Consider the following 20745-nt stretch of genomic DNA (forward strand, 5'->3'; position numbering starts at 1 on the left):
TGCCGATTCAAAGATTCAGGATAAATGAGGTCCTCAGTTTTTACAGTTGACTTTGGTATTTCCTTTGAAATCAAGATACCCTTCGGTCTGAATATATGAAACTGGGATTTTTTTAAATGCAGAGGAAGCCTCTGGAACTGTATAAACTGGTATCCCAACAACCATGACAATTCCGTTTGTTTAACGAATTATTGGGCCAAAATGCTTTTCGTCGCCAAATATATTTTTTACCAATAGGTATCGCAAGGATACCCAAAGATGCTGAAAAATTTTAGGCGAGGGAAACTATGATTGGTATCCCATTCTCTTTACAGGACTAATCTTAAGGCAAGCATTTTTGAATATCAATTCACTGTGATACTTTTCTCTGTCTATTTTAACTTTATGATAGATGCTACATAGGATTAGTCAATATAAAGTTGAATCTGTTGTGGTAATAATGATTAGAGACCCTGATTATACAATTTAAGCTAACATTGATGTACAGTAAGGAAGGCACATTTTTCACTTGCCAAAAATTGAAGTGGAATTGACAATCCATTTTTCAACTTCTCCATCTTCCGAGAAGTTTTCGCCAACCAAAAGACCTTGTATGGTAATCTTAAGGAGTCATGTCTACTGAATAAGCTATATGCGGGAGAGTTTCCCAACCTCAATGGAAAATTGTATTTTGCTGCTTAAAATATGGTCCATGGTTGTGGATAAAGTTCAAACTCAATTTCAATGGTGAGGGATAATCCAGCCCGAAAAGTCTATCAGGACAATATTTATGGTCGAAAAAGGAGATATTGCAGGCCTTACATCAGACGAAGCGATGGCGTAGGTCAGGACGATATCGGATTGGCGGATCTCGGCGCAAAATGTTTGGATATGGCTGTTGATGATATTTCATAATGGTTCATGACGATGATTCTTTCGAACAATAAATGCTGATCACCATTGAAAGGAAAAGTAATAAAGTGTTGCTTTAATATCGATACACAGGAAAATTTTACGTTCGTGGATAATAAGTTTCGCAGTGTATACAAATGATTCCCCTGGTTCAACTCTTGATTTTCTGCTCTTGATGTAATTTTATTATGGAAGATGTGTTTCTTATCGTTGTACAACGACTCACAGCATTGGCGTTTACTCATACACATATATGGATGCCATAAACCCTTTGAGAGATATAGCGCGTTAACAATAACATTGGCACGGAGCAGTTTCAACTTGACTTTGGTGTTTCAGTGTTTGCATTTTCAGAATTTGGAAAAGAGCGAAAGTAGATTTAGGTTTGTTGATACACCAAACACCAGCTATTCGTTGACTTTAAAGCCGCCGCATAGCCGGGGTAAAACTGTACACGGCCATGAGAGTATTCGGTATCCCGACGAAATTGATAAGACTGACTAGGCTGACCCTGACCAATGTGCGAGGCTCAAGACCATGTGACATCAACAACGGTCTACGACAAAGGGATGCCCTATCATGCGTCCTCTTTAACCTGGCCCTCGAGAAAGTGATCCGTGATGCTGAAGTAAACGCAAGAGGTACGATCCTCTTTAAGTCTACCAAACTACTGGTCTATGCTGACGATGTCGACATCATAGGGAGAATGACCCGAGATATACAAACTGCCTTCATCCAGATCGAGGAGGCGGCGCGAGATCTTGGGCTGCACATCAATGAAGGCAAAATAAAATATATGGTGGCAACGTCAGCATCGAAAACCAACCAACCAAAAACATCAGATCGCACTGGTCAAACGGGAAGAATAAAAATAAGAGACTACAACTTTGTTGATAATTTCTCCTATCTAGGGTAGGGTTTTGGCTCCCTACATGAGGATGAATGATTCCGTGGCCTACATAACGACGAAATCTATGAGCGATACCATGACCGTCTGGTTGTGGATGAAATCCGGCTCAATAGGTTACGGTGGGCGGGTCACTTAATCCGTATGGATGAGGATCATCCCACCCGGAAAGTCTATAAGGGCAATATCTATAGTAGGAAAAGAAGACGAGGCAGACCCTGCCTAACACGGAGCGATGGCGTAGGCCAGGACCCCAGACAGCTTTTAGGGATGTCGAATTGGTGGATCTCGGCGCGAAACCCAACTGTCTGGAGATCCTTATTAAAGCAGCCCTAGACCGGATACCGGTTGTTGCACCGTTGATGATGATGAATACACCAAACGGCTTCAAGTTCGGTGTTGCTGTCGACAGAAACAACGGGTGAGGCAGAAACCTTAACTCCCAATACCGGTCCACACTGAAGCGAATGGCGTTTTAGCGTTCATTACGAGAGGTTCCAGAGTGGAAATCAGTCGGCACTACATCGACTAAACTTTTGAGGTATTTTTGATACATTCTAGGATGATTTTAGCTAATATCTTGGCGTCAACAGAAAACAAGCAAATATTCCTATAGTTCTCGCATTAGAGGCAGGTGCCCTTCTTCGTGACTATAACGTTCTTCCCATTCTTCCATTCATTGGGAAAGTATTTACGAGTGAGTGGATGCAACGACTTTCCAGAGACTGCAGGAGTTGCAAGTTAAAGTTACGCGGGAGACTGTGAAGGTCAATGGCTTTACTCCATTTGAATGCGTTGATGGCAAAGATAATTTTGCTTGTTCGGAAAAGCAATCCTTATTCGAATATTATGGTGGATCCTATTCGTCATCCACATGAGTTGGAACTTCAAGGAATGTAATGAATGAGAACCATCTTTTCGTCTGCTTACCATCGCTGAAAAGAAATTTATCATTAACGTCCCTCACAGAACCATCGAAAACCTGTTTCACTGCTGGAAGACAGCTGGATCGCGGCGTTCGACATTTCATTTTGAGTTTATGGGCCGACGCTCCGTAGTGAACCAATTGACACATTTAAATTCTTTTCTTCTTTTTTGTCTTTCTTGAATTAGCTGCGCAATGCTGTATTATAAAATTGTAGTATTTACCAGGGAACTGTGACTTATTATTGGTCTTGTCCTCTTCAGGAAGGAATCTTGTTCGCTAATTAGCCAGACGTTGCCGTATATTTTGTGGAAAGACATTTTAGCTCGGAGGATATTTAAGTCTACCAGGGTACTAGTATTTTGGTATTAGGGGAGACTTCTGGCATCGGTTAGTTCCAAGTAGTGTTGCCTCTGTTGACGGCCTTTAATGACTCGATGTCATGGAGTACATCAAATGCAATGAAGCTACCTTCGTTGTTTAATCTGAAACCTCTTGCTTGGAATAATATCGAACGAAGAACTATATCTGCATATGGGCCAAATACCCTTGGATGAGTTGAATAGAAGGCGGAAATGGTAGTGGATAGGTGACATGCTAACCCAGGGCACAATTCCATTATTGGCCCTAAAATCATTTGATTGGATGTAGCCCCCCCTCCAATTCCAGTATATATTCGCCGATGTTTTGGAACTATTGACAAGCGACGCAGCGCGCGGTTAAGAATGAAAGCAATGAAGGAATCTAGTCCTACAAGGGAAACAAGTGATGAGGCAGTTTTGACTTGCTTTGAAGTCTTTTTGGGCTTGAGTATAAACATCAGTCACTTAATCAATGCAATCGACTTTCAATAGTCTCCACATTTATTTAATGCAATTAATATAGTTTTTTTTTGGAAAATTTTCAAATCGCTAATATGCAGCTTCGTGGGTATTCGTACACTAATTTAACCGAACAGAAATATATTTTGAAATATAAATTCTGAGTTCAAATCTTCGCTTTGCAGACACTCAGTTTCGGTTACGAAAATAGGTAACGAACTTTTTTTTATGTCAAATTCCTTCCCTGATAAGTTCCATTAGTGCGAGTTAATGGGATCCAGATAGCGCACATGCCTTTCCGTTGTCTGATCGTGTTGCGGACAACAGAGCACGCGCTTGTGTCCAACAGCGATCACCTTGCGCAAGGCTCCTTTCATTTGAGGTGGCACCAGAAGCATGTGTACGAGCATGTATGGAGGTTCTTTGAGGGTATCGGCTGTGAGGCGATGGCCAGTGGCTAGTTCAATGTAGTTTATAATTGAAAGGACAATAAAAAATTCCGATAAGTAGGTTTGGGAGTCTTTTCGGTTTCGCCGATAAGTGAGAGTGTATTCCTGGTCAAGTGGTGCAATAAATATGCACGGAGGCAAGGGATGTAACTAACCAAATTAGTCGACAGCATATCGCAGCGAGGTTTTTATAAGATGGTGTGGTTCGAGGACCCCTGAGAGTAGTTCCCTTTCGTGGTGATGCTCGAATATGTAGAAAAAGCTGGTTGTGGGGGACTAATCCCGGACCGTTTAATTGATTTAATAAACGATAAGGAAAGTTTTGCGCTGATGGCTACCACAAAGCAAAGCGTTTCGGCTAGAAGTGGGAAGCCAGAAACAAGTAATAAACACGACAAAAATTCCCGAAACAACATAATCGTTGGCATGTACTAAAACACTCAAAACTGAGCGCCACAGTACATCATGTTCCGGAACGCGGTGTGGAAACCCAAACAGATGGAGGAAGGCATTTCAGGAATGTCCACTTAATTCTGAAATGTGACTCATACGAAACATTGAACGATTATGGTCCCATCATCATCTTGGATCGTTTCTTTCCCGGGCGCTTGCCGCTCATCCATTGTCGTGTTTTTGCTGTTGACGTCGCTGTGGCCGTCGTCATCGTCCAGTCTTCATTAAAACATTACAAAACTGATAAAGTGTGGCGCCAAAACAAATAAAATTTACAAATTTGTTTTAGCCAAGCCGTGACACAAGGTAGTAAGGTGGGACGGCGACAATGCACAAGATCCCGTTGGCGACAGTAGATTAAGATGAAATTTCTAAGTTTCATGAGGAGATACTCGAGGAACATAGCCAACAAAGCACACACGCACGGAACCCCCGAAGTAATTTGGAAGTGGTGGAAATGGAAAGCCACGACATAATCGAATTTGATGAATGTTGGGATTATTGGAGACACTCGTGGTCTGTGATAGCAAGCAGCCCAATTTTTATCGACCCAATTTATAATGGGATTTATTTTTAAACATGCAGTACGGAGACGAGATACTATTTATAAGTATTATGTTATAGAAAACATCGATTCGCATGTTTGTAGATATGTTCTGGGATTCCAAAAAAGTGGAGAGAGTTGTAGCGGAGTTCGCATGGCGCAGGGTAGATTATAAAGCATAGATGCAGAGCCTATCAGGGATATTTGAAAGGTTGCAGGAGGGAAGTCTCCATGTTGGAACCTCTGCTGTATATATGACTAACACAACTGCAATGAATTTTCCAGGCAAACTTCTTATTGGGGAGGTGAAAACTGGAGGAAAATTATAAAGGTCGCATGCCAATAAAATAATTAGATAAGAGAATCCCAACCTTAGCCGTGGACATCATAGTTTTATGTATGAAAACAAAATAGTAGTTAGCAAGAGTTCAAACAAATTTTTAGGTATATTCAAAGGCCAAAACCTTGTAGAATATCTATGCAAAATAGCTTAATTAGTTTTTAAGTTACATTCGACAAAGCGGGAAAATCATGTTTTCAAAAAGGAACGCAAGTAAAGTTTTCGTTCTTGTACTTGGGTAGTTCGAACGATCATCACTGATTTCCAATGGACGCGTTAGATTTTCTATTCAGCTCGAAATATTTCAAATATGTTCTTTAGATAGTAAACTAATTTTTAAAGCAAAAAAAAAAAATGCGAAAATTGAAAACCCTGGAGAGAATCCTCCCTTAAATATCGACAGTTTTTGTTATGTGTGGACAATTAACTTTTGTACCTCAAAGTCGAAAATTTACACTATTAGTAAAAAGTGCTCGTTTTCCGGAACGGCATCAAAACGCATCATGGGTTCCACATATACATATGTTGTGTGTGATGTATGGGGTAAAAGGTCTGCTAATTTGCCATACCATAGGTCCCGGGGCGAAACGTGGATTGGTACCCACGATGGAGCATAAAACCTGGGAAATGCCTGCTGAACCAACACCAACAGCTCTACTACCAAACCCTATCTCCACCTCCACGTGGTGACCGCTGGGAGCTCTTTCTTGACGAAAAGCTGCAGACGGAGAAGGATGAAGGCGAGTCTCCCGTGCCTAAAAACGGGACAAATTGCACCAACTGGTCCTCCAGGTTGGGGGTTGGGTAGGGCTGACAACCCTACACGGAAAACAACTCGTTACGAAGCCACAACAGGAGCCTCGGACAGGACGGATTTTAAAACGACGGACCCGGTAACGACAAAGGAACAACGATTTGCGCATTTTCTCATGGAATGTGCGCTCCCTGTACAGAGATGAAGCTGATGAGCAGCTAGCCCATACCCTGTCCCAATATAGGGCTGATATAACAGCGTTGCAAGAGATGCGATGGACAGGGACCGGTTTCCTGGAGAAGAGCCACTACACCATATATTATAGCGGTCATCCAGTAAACCATGTGCTCGGAGTAGGTTTCTTAGTCAGCCAAAAAATTAAACCTGCTGTTATCGGCTTTGAAAACATAAGCGAACGGCTATGCACTCTGCGCTTGCGAGGCAAGTTTAGAAATATAAGCCTCATAAACGTTCACGCCCCTATAGAGGAGACTGCTGAGTCGGAGAAGGATACCTTCTACGAGGCAGTAGAACGAACCCTCGAAGCCTGTCCCAGATATGATATCAAAATCATACTTGGGGATTTTAACATCCAAGTAGGGAACGAGCCCGTATTCAGGCGATACGTTGGCTCCCATAGCTTACACGAAAAAACAAATGATAATGGACTGCGGACTATTCAATTAGCAGGGTCACATGAAATGGTTGTTGGAAGTACCTGGTTTGCGCGGAAAGCGGTCCACAAACATACGTGGGCCTCTCCAGACGGGACCACTTTCAACCAAGTTGACCACGTGTTGATCGAACGCCGCCACCTCCCAGCCTTGATGAATGTCAGAACATATAGGGGGGCCAATATAGACTCGGATCACTATCTTGTTGGCATGGTGCTCCGAGCTCGAATAACAATTCCACCTAGAATCCCCTCTGACAATCAGGTGAGAGTGAACACTGAAGCCATCCACAACACAACCCTCCGCGACACCTATAAGAGGGAAATGGATGCCGCAATAACCGCAGTCAACAGAGGACCTGGAGATGAAGCATCAACAAATGATCTTCACAACCACCTGAAGAACGTTATCATTGATACGGCCACAAATATACTTGGTCCCAGCCGCAAAAGGAGTCGGAACGGCTGGTTTGACGATGAATGTAAGCTATCAACGGAACGGAAGAATGCCGCATACCGAGTAATGTTGCATTCTCAAAGAACGCGGGCACGCGCAGAGACTTATCACGAACTCCGTCGAGCGGAGAAGCAACTTCACAGACGGAAAAAGGAAGCCTGGGAGAACCAACAAGTCTGTGAACTAGAAAAGTACAGGAAGCAACCGCACCAGGCGCGCAAGTTTTACCAACAAGTCAGCAGGATGAAGTCTTATACACCTCGATGCTCATCCTGCCGAGACAAAAAGAGAAATCTAATTTCCGACAGAATGGGCATATTAGAGCGATGGGTTGAGTACTTTGATGAACTACTGAATAACCAGAACATCGGCGAGTTGGAGGTCCCGCCAACTGAAGACGACGGACAAATACTGCCACCACCAAGTTTAGGAGAAACAATCCGTGCAATTCATCGGCTAAAAAATCATAAGTCGCCAGGAGCCGATGGAATTACAGCCGAATTGGTTAAATATGGAGGCGACCAGTTACACCAAGTGGTTCATCAACTTGTGCTCAAGGTATGGGACAGCAAATCAATGCCTGACGATTGGCAACGAGGCATTATCTGTCTCATACATAAAAATGGAGATATCACACAGTGCAGCAATTATAGAGGTATCATGTTGCTGAGTACCATCTATAAGATATTCTCCGCTATCTTGCTAGGCCCATACGCCCACAACATCATTGGCCCATACCAAAGAGGCTTCACTCCAGGCAAATCAGCAGCAGATCAGATTTTCTCTCTGCGGCAAGCGATGGAAGACTGTTGGAATATGGACAACAGTTGCACCATCTGTTCATCGACTTTAAAGCCGCCTATGATAGCGTAGCCAGGGTGAAACTGTAGACGGCCATGAGAGAATTCGGTATCCCGACGAAATTAATAAGACTGACTAGGCTGACCCTGACCAATATGCGAGGCCAGATAAAAGCAGCAGGATCACTCTCAATTCGACATCAACAACGGTCTACGACAAGGGGATGCGCCATCATGCGTCCTCTTTAACCTGGCCCTCGAGAAAGTGATCCGTGATGCTGAGGTGAATGCAAGAGGTACGATCCTCTTCAAGTCCACCCAACTACTGGCCTATGCTGACGATATCGACGTCATGGCAAGAACCACCCGAGACGTACAAACTGCCTTCATCCAGATCGAGCAGGCGGCGCGAGATCTTGGGCTGCACATCAATGAAAGCAAGACAAACTATATGGTGGCAACGTCATCACCGAAGACGAATCAACCAACAACATCAAACCGGACTGGTCAAACACAAACACGAAGAAGAATAAGGATAGGGGAATACAACTTTGAGACCGTTGACAATTTCTCCTATCTAGGGTCGAAAATCACAACCGATAACAACTACGATGATGAAATCCGCGCACGGTTGTTATCAGCCAACAGAGCCTATTTCAGCTTACAAAGACTGTTCCGGTCGAAACGTCTCACCATAGGGTCAAAGCTCTTACTGTACAAGACTATGATCTTGCCAGTCCTCATGTATTCCTCGGAAACTTGGGTTCTTACCAAGAAAAATTGCGAACTCTTGGCGGCGTTCGAGAAAAGAATCCTCTGAAGAATTTTTGGCCCCCGACATGAGGATGGAGGATTCCGTAGCCTACACAATGACGAAATCTATGAGCGATACCATAACCGTCCGGTTGTGGATAAAATCCGGCTCAATAGGTTACGGTGGGCGGGTCACTTAATCCGTATGGATGAAAATGATCCCACCCGGAAAGTCTATAAGGGCAATATCTATGGTAGAACAAGAAGACGAGGCAGACCCTGCCTAAGAAGGAGCGATAGCGTGGGCCAGGACGCCAGACAGCTGTTAGGGATATCGAATTGGTGGACCTCGGCGCAAAACCGGGATGTCTGGAGTTTCTTATTAAGGCAGGCCTAGACCGGATACCGGTTGTTGCGCCGTTAATGATGATACTATACCAATACCAATGTGGTATCAATGATCATCTACTTGTTGTATATATTTGACTTATCCAAAGAGGCTCTACATCAGGGCCTCCGGGGGAATGGGGGAGAAAGCACAACCAAGTCTCAACATGCTGTCAAGCACTCAGCTTCCTATCGGCTATCACACCAATCCTCTATAGTGTTGTATTGGCCGTGGTTTTAATAAGAAAGAAGAGGTTTTAAAGCTATTGCCCATCTGCATAGACTGAAGCTTGGTTACACAAAATATTGCTGGTTTATTTGCAAATAGTAGAGAGATAGAAAGTCCCTACACAGAGAAAACAAATGAAAACAAAAATGAACCTTTGGTGAACCCTGAAGATATACCAATTATCATCGTCGCATATAGAACTTGAACTCATGAAAATTAATAAAAATGGTAATAAGTACAGCTAATTTTAGAACTTTTCGAATATATGTTTAGATACAGGAAAGAAATCTGACATGTCAATTTATTTCCATTAATATCTTATTATTGTGTGGACATAGTGCATTCAGAATCTGCCTAGAAGAGATTGGTACTTTTCGCGAATTCTTTTAATTGTTTGTTGTTTGCGCAGAAGAATACTGTTTCTATTATTTAACGATGAGTTGATAAATGCATTTGTGCTGAATAAGGAGCCCTTTTTTACCAAATGAACAATACGTTTAAGGAAATGGTTCGGTTTTTTTAATATTTCCAAGAACACCTTCATTTCTATTACCGCGAAACAGCGTTTATTGTTTTCGATAGTCAGCCAGCTCTCGGAACCATAGTGAGTAACGGGGCAAGCTCCGCTGCGGAATATTTTGATTTGGAAACATTTGCCGAAATGTTAATTGCAAAGGCCGCCGTATGTGAAAGCCACTTCACCGAGATTGTGCTGATGCGTGATGGCACAGTTTACGATTATGAAATACGAACCATCATTCATTTATCATTATCATCATCATTTCGAAGCAATTGGTTGCTAAGGGAATGCCATCCGCAAAGAGGAGTGACTTTCTTGGTGAACACTGATAGAGACACGAAGTGGTTTAATATCTTGGTGATACTTTACTCTTGGCATCGTTGATTTGCAACCAGCTCAACCAGTGGTCAGTGTTCATCATCGAAAAGGCGAGTCTGCTGTTAGAACACTCCTAAGATTCTGCCTTGCTTTCACAATTATCTCGCTCGATATTGAAGCAAAGTAAGTTTATCATTGAGCATTATACATGCTCCCTCCCCCTCCCTTAAAATTGCAAAATAAATCGAATTCAGGTCCTTTCAAAAAATATGTAGGCCCTCGTTTTCGCCGTTGGAAGGCACGCTATAAGTTTTTATTTCGACTAGTGGCCAGAAGACGTTTTTCTCCGAATCCGATCGAACTGTTCGTAGGGAATAAATGGCAAAGAAATAAAACGTGCAGTCAGCTGAGATAATAGCGTCACGAAAACTCTCAAATAAGGCAAGGTCGATTTAATATTGAGTGCGTGCGTTTTTAAAGTAGAGAAGTTGATTGCCATTGTTACCACTTAATTTTCTATGCCACCTCTGAACATCTCCTCTTTTATTTTGATTTGAGATCAGCATGTTATATGTAGTTTTTAGGCGTTTCCATACCATCATAATATCTCTTCTTCGACTGATTGACAACTTCTATCAATGTTTACTTTCCAGTCAATATAATCAAGCAATCGTATCTTATTCGTATTCCTTATTCTGTTTTATTGATTTTTTCATAAGTAATTAGGTAAATTCAGATGAATTTTATTGTTGGCTGCACTTTTTTTGTTGTCACTGGCACTGATTTCTTTTAAAATGTGACGGATTTATCTGTACGTCATCTAAAGGAAAAATCTATGTTTACATTCTCCCCAATAATGGATTCTTGAGGATTGGCTTGTTTTCGAAAGAAACAAACGGCCTAACATACGACGCTTTTTGGTCTTACTTGTCGTGCATCTCAATCTTCCTTTGTCAATGCATGATATCCATAACATGTATTGTTTCGTGACAGGAAACCTCGGACAATGTTAACGCACCTATGTCAGTATAGTGACTCATTGTAACCAAAAGATGCGGGTATGAGCGTTAACTGGCAAGTACATTCAAAAGTTGTGTCTAACTGCAGTTTACTTCGTTATGGCTTTGTCTAATTCTTTCAACTCTTTTGGTATTTTGCGATAGATCCCCAGACGTTAAACTGTTTCATACATTCGATGGTAGAAACGCGGATCTCTATTCTCCAAGGGGTCTACCACGTACGCTACTACTCCAAATATTGTCGTGCATGTCCAGAGCGCATTTATTTGATACGCCTAGTATGATTATATCATGCAGCTCGTCTTATTTTCCAGCGCGGCTGCTTGCACTGGGGCTAGTTCAAGTATGTACAACAGAACTAACTACCCTTGTGGCGTGAAAACATTGGCTTAGTCTTAGCCCACCAATTTAAGGTTCAACTAATTGATGATCATTAAGAATAATCGATGGTCCAACAATCCAATTTAGATGTAGACCTATCCCATTATTGGAAGATTTTAAAGTTATACTAGGAGACAATATGGTCAGCATTACGCCCAGGTCGACCATTTCTCCCATCCGCGAAGCCAACGGTTGACCTTGCCATCTTGGGAGAGTGGACTTCACTGCATTCCTTAGTGACCTAAAGACCTATACACTGCCACTTCCGCCTCCCAATCAAATCGCGTACGTTCTTCGTTTTAAATAGTATCGGGCCAGCGTATTCCGATGATACGACGAAGACAGATGTTGACCAAGGCTTGGAGCCTTCAAGTGACAGTGGTGGTCACTTTCCATTACTCTCATATAACAGCACGGAAGGAATACTAGCACCTAGCAGTCTCAACTTGACCTTGATTCCTTTAGATTTAGCGCAGTTAATGCGCGAACGATATCCAACTTGGTGCCACCGTCGGCAGAAACCACAGTTTCCAGATATGCAAATTGATCAACAGGTTCGATGCCCTGCCCATTAATGCAGATGGGAAAAGTGTTATGACCCGTCAGATTGAGAACCTAGGTTTTATTGGAGCTTATCTTCAGTCCAAATCTACTTGTCTCTCTTTCCATTTTGACAAGGTATATGACACGATGATAGAGTAAACAAATATTATCAGCGTATTCGAGGTGCTTGAGGAAAGATGTCATAGTCCATTGAACTCATCCACATCCTCTGAAGAAATAATATCGGTTACAAGATGGAGCCCTGGTGGACACTGCTTTTGACCTCGAATTCCTTTTTTTGCCCTAGTCTTATTCGGAATTCTATCTGATCTCAGGTTCTTAGTTTCAACGGGGTCGTCGAACTTCAACTTCCTCATATGCCCTCACAGGGCTTCAATTGTGGTTCATATACGCCGCAGGTGGACTAGAATATTTGCCATCTTTCGGGAAAAGAATAGTAACTACATTTTGCGATAACTTAGGATAAGTAACGGGTTGAGAGCGTCTGACTTTCTGTGATGGCACCACCGGTTTGTTTGCACTAGTGCGTGGGTCAGAGGCAGATTCGTTCAAATGCTCTTCAAATATTCAGTTTTGTTTGTCCCTTTGAGAACATGCATTTAGGTATTAATTGCAGTCCTTGGGAAAGTGTCCTTAATTTTCATATTTGCAACACAGAGGAGGTCTGTCTCGGGTGCTTCGTAAAATTTTTACTGTGTGGCCAAACTGACCGTATTCAAAGCATTTATACATTCGGCTCTATTCTTGTAACTCGTATATTTAACCTGATGCAGGAACTTTTTTTTCCGTTTCCAATGGAAGATTTCTGAATGGTATCTGTGTATCATAATGTGCCATCTTAAGTCGTTACGCATTAAGAAGGCTTCACAGGTCTTGCCCAAGTCTATGAATCTTCGAATATCATTCGCTCCTTTTTAAATCCATCACCACCCACTTTGAACTGCAATAGCAGGTCACCTTTCTACACACTTTTTATATGCGCAATAGTTTCACTCGGGTGTGTCAGGGAACCGTCTGCTTAGGCTTTACGCAGAATCTCCGCCCGTATAAGTTGGCTCTTTTTAAGATTTCGTTTAAAAAGAAAAACTTAACTAAAGTCGATTTACTGTGTGTCCGTCTGTCACATACAGTTTTCTTTCAAACGGCTAGACCTATCGAGGTGAAATTTGGTAGACATTTGCACGCTATGAAACCATCTCCACAATGGAAGGCATAATTTTATGTGGAGTTTTAGGGGGATGTCCGGATAGCTCAGTGGTTAGAGCACTGGGTTGTCATACGGAAGGCCGCGGTTCAAATCTCGCTGGTGGCAGTGGGATTTGTATCGTGACTTGACGTCGGATACCAGTCGACTCAGCTGTGAATGAGTACCTGAGTCAAATCAGGGTAATAATCTCGGGCGAGCGCAATGCTGACCACATTGCCTCCTAGTGTACCGTTACGGTCTTGAATGAAGTGCTCTAACACACTTCAAGGCCCTGATCCAATATGGATTGTTGCGCCAACGATTATTATTTAGGGGGATTCCTATACAAGCGATGCAATATATTTTCGATTAATGCCGTGTGGAGTATTAAGTGAAAGGTCCCGATTAGTATGGAGTAGGTCTTAGATTTTATATCGATTGCAAAATAGGGGAGGGTGATATTGAAAAGTACGAGCTCCAGTGGGACAGGACCCTTTCTCAAAAACTACTATACCGAAAAATTTGAAAAAGGAATTCATGATACCGTTATGTAAAATGTAAGCCTCCAAATGCACTTCATAACAATTCGATGTTCAAATACAGTTAATAAAAGTGCATCACTATATTTGCGAATTTTACTGGGAGCCCCTCCCTTAACGTCATCCTAGAACTATAAAATTTCGCAATTGGGGAGAAATTTGGTTTCCAATCTTCCAGTTGAGACGTGACCGACTATGAAGGTCCAACCCTTTTCGGCTTAATGGGCCTTTTTCCGCAAAAACGTGAAACGTGAAATGACGCACCTAAGATAAACATTCACAATGAAATGTTTGAGGTGAGTTCCTGGTTAATGCAATGAATTCTAAAATCTTCCAATTTATGCCGTGTGACTTGAGATTTCACACTAATCGCTTGCAATTAATATTTGTGATTAGACTACTGAAAACGCATTTCTGGCAAACAATCTAGATCTGTGTCCAAGTCGCATGATAATCACCTGCTTCCAATCAATTTATTACTTCGTAACGTAATGGGAATTGAATTACTTATCGGGCAATCTCCGAGTTATCTTTTTATTAACCTAATATAGGAATTGTACTTATTTTCAGATATACTACAATAGTTTAAAATTAAAAGCGGTAACAGAATATTGAATCGGATTAAATTGATTTTTATTTCCAGGCATTGTCCCATTAGAAAACGCAATAAGACGGTATCTGGTTCATTGTTTAATTCAACTTTATTATCTGTTGCGTTGGCTTTTAATTCAATCGTCCTAAATTAAATCGGGTCAGGTGTGTTCAGTTCAAAAAACATCATTGCTCCTGTCACTGGCTCATCAAAATAACAGATTTTATCAAGATAATCGACAATTCTGATTCAATAATTATTATTTGAATCAAATTTATAATCATTGGACGTTATGATTATCTAAAAGCTGTATCGCTTGTGTGGTTGCTGGTTAAATTGATAAGATTTTCCAGGAAGGAATTACAAAAACCGTTTTTTCTATATATTCAGTCGTTGCATGGTTTTCTTCTTACGAGTCATAATTGAATCATGTTAAGTTCCACTTTTTTTTGACTGGCTTCTACTGCTTTGTACCTGGACAGTTTTAGTGCACTCGATTTTAATCAGTTAATACCCAGCTTTGCAATCTTCCAAGAAAGCAGTGAAATGATCCTAAAATAATAAATCCAAAGTTGTTTCTTTCCCAGAATGGCCGAAAATTGATTTTTTTTTTCAGCTGTTGCACCTATACGAGTACACCATGCCTAACTTTTGCTGATTCAGAATCGTTATCAAGCGGATGCTATTAAAAAATTTAAACTCATTATTTTTTATAGATAAGAAAAAAGACAAAAAATTAAAGCCATAAATTTGAAAGGAGTAATCAATTAGATAAGATTGCTTTGTGATTAATTATCCAATATTAGCAGACAATTATCTCCTTTATTAGTCAATCTCAGTTATCCAAACGAATGAGGAATTTTGGTCATGCCTTGCAGATAGGCTTAATCAACGATCAATCGATAGGAATTAAATCATTTGATTCGTTCAATACCTTCCAATCTGGACGGAGGATTTGTAAATTATAATTAATAGAGTGAAGATTTATATTTTAATTTATGACATTGCTTACATTTTGATTTGTACGTATTAGGAAAGGATTTTCTATCAGTCTTGACAGTGTGCGGCCTTTTAATGGTGATTTGTGCGCGAAAATAAGTGGAATTCAGTTTATATTTTAAATTTATTATTGATGAGTGCCTTAAGCTGGGACTAATTAGGGTGAGTATGCACGGGTGTGTTTTATTCAGAATAAAAAATCCATTCTGCGCTGATAATATAAATTAGATTTCAGTTCTAGGAAATTAGATAATGCTAGTGTTTTTTAAGCAATGAAAGATTTTTGAAATGAAAAAGTTGTCTGGGACGCAGAATAAATTATCATTCTTCAATAGACTTGTGTGTAAAGAAATTTCGTGAGTCTCTCTGCAGTTCAGTGTTCAGATTTGGGAAGATAAATCATTCGTGAAGGTGGAGTGGTTTTTTAGTCATTTCTCTTTTACTTAATCCTTCGACATTTCATTTCACCTTATCAAAATCAATTTATCTCAAGTTTACTAGAAAATGGTGGCCATGAAACTAACTGTGTATATGTTTGCTTTTGTCTTTTCCCCTTGCAACGACGTTCTGTTGAGACAACGCGGCTTTACCAAACATTGATTCGACTTTCTTTTAGGCTGTATGCGAAAATTCAACTGAAAATTTCCTTTAAGTCCCTTTTGCAGTCATCCAAGAGTACAAATCACGGTATAGTATACGTAACAATACTAAAGAGTTTGGTACAAATCTAGCTGTTTATAGTGGAGAACGCAAATGTACTTTCCGCGGAAAATTCCTGCCGCCAGGACGGTTAATTAAAGGTAATATCAGTCTGAATAATAGTAAAACCAGTAACCACTTACACTTACACTTACACTTAATACCAGATGCAAAGCTGAAACTTCTGGAAGTGGGGAACATACTAAAGTTCCTAACGGTTACTGGCCTGCTTGAGATACTATGATCAACAGGTACACTATAACCAGTAAAAGGGGCACAATAGTTCTTCAAGGACGCGGTGCGACTTTCCCTTAACAAAATAATAATAATAACCACTTACATTATCCATTTCCTACCTGAAGCTCAGAGCTGATGTTTTCTAACCTGCTTGAGTAAATACCTAATGTATAGTAAGAATTTTTGAATATTCGTGTTGTGGTAATATGTAATTCTTTTCACCTATACTAGCCAAATCATACAAGGTTCCCTTGTAATAGGTTTTGTCGATTGAAATTCAGACAAATTTTCTATTATATGAGGGAATGTGAAAGCGCCGGTCATTTAAGCATGAAATGCTCCGATTATTACTTTTTTACAACAACCATCTCAATCTCATCTTGTCGAGTCATAGATGCAATCTAAGGGCATTGCATCTATGACTAGTAGCCAGAGTACCGGGGAGATGGCGCAGGTTTGACTGCTGACTGTTCTGGTTAATTGGCTGTCCCAAGACCTCATTCTAATACTTTCGCCCTTATCATCCATTGCGTAAGGCATCCGACTAACCATAATTTGATCAAACTCTCTTATATGGCTTTAAAATAGTCCTAACTTCGTTAAACGTTTCTCTTGTGTCCAGTAAGGGAACAAGGGAGCTGAGTTGTATTGGTTATGGAAACGTTGCAAGCCACTCGCAAGGCCTTTCAATATAAAAGTGAAGAATGCTCTTGAGTTAAATTTCCACCGGTTGCAGAAGGTTTGTTCTTTTTTACAAACTGAAGAGCTGTTTATTCACCGCGGGCTTTACTTTTGCACTAACGATGTTCTCTGGTCAATGGGGTGTCCTATTCGGGAAACGAAAGCAGGAATTTCTATTGGTGCTTAAGACTGTAATATTGAGATGTTCCTTATTCTCATTGATAGAACTCTCGCAGGTAATATTCTCCCTGACACCGGTTTCTCGGATATGAGAGCGTGCTGTAGTGCAGTAAATAGAAGTGCTTCCAGTCTTACCCTACTTAATCCCGGGAGCTTGTACCGCTGAAATCCTTGCTGAAGCTGAAGAAAGTGAATATTTTGGGGAGCCTCGGGACTGTCACCGGGGGCGTTCACACTTTCCTAAAGTCAGCTATATATCATTAGCAAAAGCATAGCGTGGTAGCTGCCAATTCAGTTCGTCTTCGAAGCATGACAGCTTTATCAATAGCGTCAATAAAATTGGGTTGTTAGCCCGCGAATCTGTATCCCTTGTAGTCGGTTTCCACGACAAACAGGAAATACTTTATGGGAATTCTTAAACCGTAGTCCATAAGCAGGTCACCAACTCAGTGAGGCATCAAATTCTCGGCTTAAAAGTAAATACTATTAAACCGAGTGAGGTTTACAGTGCCTACACCATGAACTGCCTAGTTGTTACATGACTATATCTCCTTAAAAAGGTTAAAAAGGACAATTTTTATGTTTTTTTTCTCAGCTCCTTTAATAAGTGTGATCATGCAACTTCAACAAAAATTGATCTATTATTTGAGAGAATAAAGTGTTTTTTATTCTTAAAGAACCTCATTGCATGCTCGACAATTAATCTAAAAATTGGTAAGTTAGAAACAGAAAATTCTAACTGGATTTTACAGTGTAAGGTCCTTGCCGTTGATAAAAAAGTGGCAAAACTTTAAGAAATAAGTCGGGAAAGCGGAAGCTGAACGCTTTGTGTATGAAACGTTTTTTGAATTTCTTATATAAAACTATTTGAGTAGACACTTGTTCCATTTGTACTTAGTACGTAATGCATATGCATATACAATGTTTTCTATTTTTTGGGTTCAAAAATAAAGAGAAATAAGACACATATGAAGCAATGATTTCGATGAAACTTTTATTTTATTGTAATGCTTGGACCTTGCCATTACGTACAAAATCCTATGTCATTTAAATGACCGCCTCTAGATTGATTGCAGCAGTGGATCCTTTTGAAGCAGTTTTCGACCACTTCTCCGCACTTTTTCTTCGGTATCTCGGCGAAAACTTGAGGAATACTAGTTTTCAAATGCCCCAACGACAGGGGACTATCCGCGCAGGCATGGACTTTGCTGCAACTCCAAAAAAAAACTGAGGGCATCAAATTGCACGACCGTGGCGGCCGTAAGATAGGCCCAATTACTGAGAATGCCATGGAATTGACAAATTCGCATTACCCACAGACTTTCACTAACAAAAGCGATGTTTGAATGAACAGACCTGCAAGGCTTCCAGTGTCCTCAAATTTCTTCATAATCTTGGCAATTCCTTACAGAGTAGGTTGATTATGACGACCATAATCACCCTGTCTTGTTCGAAAAGTGGCCTCATTTGAACCACCACTTTTGTAGTAAGTTTTAACTATTTTTTCGCGTTCTTCGGTTGTTAAACACTCCATATTCGTAAATGACAAACATTTTTCTAACACACTTCAGGTGACAGATGTTTAACAGCTGGCAGACTTATTAGACACGCGCTTTTCAAGCTACTAAATGGATAACTCGGTATTGTGTCAGAATATTCACTTAAGCATGATACTGACGGTTAAAGTCTCAGAATTTGCGATGAAGCGACAAATAGTGCAATTTCCAGCAAACTTGCTTCTACTACTAACTTAAGGGGGTTCTACAGTCAATTGCTAAAAATTGTAGTATGCAATTAGTAACTTCATTTGAACAGATGTCGGAGAGTATTTCGGAGCCTAGACAGCATACAGTGGCACCTTCTTGATTTTTTTCAAATATTCCAGCTGGGTAGGTTCTGAGAATGGGCCCTAGAAAGAAATGACCACTTTACCGCCAACGCCCCTCCCCCCCCTTGTCTGGATTGAGCTTTGAAAATTACTAATCGAGACCTTTCATTACATGACTACATTTGTTGAAAAAAATTTTACCCCCCTTATATTACACAAGAAGGAAGAAGGAACTCACTGCGTGCATGGGCGTCGACAGTTTTCACTTTACCATCAAATTTGGTATTAAATGGTACAACCGTTTCTGAGATAAGTGCGTGTGACCAACAGACAGACAGTAAGCTGATTTTAATAAGGTTTTAATTTACACAAAACCTTAAAAATAACAAAAAATCGGCCCTGTTAAATCAATTTTTTTTCGATTTTTTGGATTTATTGTGGTGAACTGTCATGTAAAATCTTTTAACGAATAGAGTTACTCAAAACGGTTGAGTGGATCCCGAGATTAACTAGTGCTGAGCATCATATAAAAGTAAGATTTTTCCTATGCAAGCCAATGAATGAAAGAATTTCGTATTTTACACATACTCGAGGTCCTGCGGCTGCGAGAGCAACTGCCAACAGCCGACAACGAAGTTGCCTTCGTGTATGATTAAGAGTATTTTTTTTAAGCAGATGCTCGACACTTCTTTAATCATCTCTCATGGATTTTCCTTGCACGACAGAGCTAATATTCAGGTGCTACGGCTTGTTTCCGGTGGAGCAGTTAACTCAAGTTAAACATTGGATAAGTCCCCCCTGGTGCAAGGCATTGTCAACGAAATATTCCATAAATGTTTCTGTTCGCATGGCCTTAACATTGTTTTTTATGTCCGCCAATATTATAATTATCGTCTGCCAACTGTTCCTGTCAGTTTTTTTTAAGAGGTGCGAAGACTAACTTCGGGGTTTACCATCCCTGAGAGTGTGGGATTTTTACACACTAAAACCACCTCTTGCCAGGCTGCGACTGAGTTTTCTCCAACCCACAGCTTTCTTTGTACATTAAGGTTTGGCTTTTATTTGGAAAAGTTCGGTTAGCTTCGCTGAGGAACTGGCTGTTCCTCAGTAACTTATTTCTTTAGGCATTATTTATGTTAGTAAGTCGTTCGCGGTTATTCTTTTCAGTCGTCTCATTATATTAACGCTATCAGTCAATTTTTGGACTTTGCTATTTTCGTGTGTGTTGATGACTGCACTAACCAACTGTACTTTCAGGTCTCTATGCAGATCCTCATTATGAATGAACCAGGGAGCGTCGGCTATGCTTCTAAGTATTTTATTTTTTAACTTTTGTATTACCTTCAGGTTTGATTTTTTGGCGGAGTACCAGAGCTGGTTGCCGTACATCCATATGGGCGTTAGGATCTGCTTAAAAATTAGCAGCTTGTTGTCGGTGGTCAGCTGGGAATTCCTCCCCAATAGACAATACATCCGTCTTTATCTGATATTTAGCTCGCCCTCCTTCTTAAGATGTGTCTTTTCCAATTGAGGTTAGCATCGAGTGTCATGCGTAAATATTTGACCTCACTCCCCTGTGGCACATCTTGTCCGTTTATAAAGACTTTAGCTGGATTGTC

General features: G+C 40.7%; 1 protein-coding gene across 4 annotated transcripts in view; it reads left to right on the plus strand.

The window, feature by feature from the left end:
* Nucleotides 1–20745, plus strand: part of LOC119661795 (homeobox protein aristaless) — a 167720-nt gene that overhangs the window by 32842 nt on the left and 114133 nt on the right. The window contains exons 1-2 of one of the 4 annotated variants that reach the window (XM_038046468.1): nt 15344–15459; nt 15536–15663. The exons of 1 other annotated variant lie outside the window; for it this stretch is intronic. The gene's annotated coding sequence lies outside the window, so the exon portion shown is untranslated. Of the gene's footprint in view, nt 1–15343; nt 15664–15832; nt 15913–20745 lie in introns of those variants that run through there. 2 more of the 4 variants (XM_038046467.1, XM_038046469.1) reach the window with 2 other exon arrangements.

Source organism: Hermetia illucens, chromosome 1, assembly GCF_905115235.1.
Source record: "Hermetia illucens chromosome 1, iHerIll2.2.curated.20191125, whole genome shotgun sequence".
NCBI lineage: Eukaryota > Metazoa > Arthropoda > Insecta > Diptera > Stratiomyidae > Hermetia > Hermetia illucens.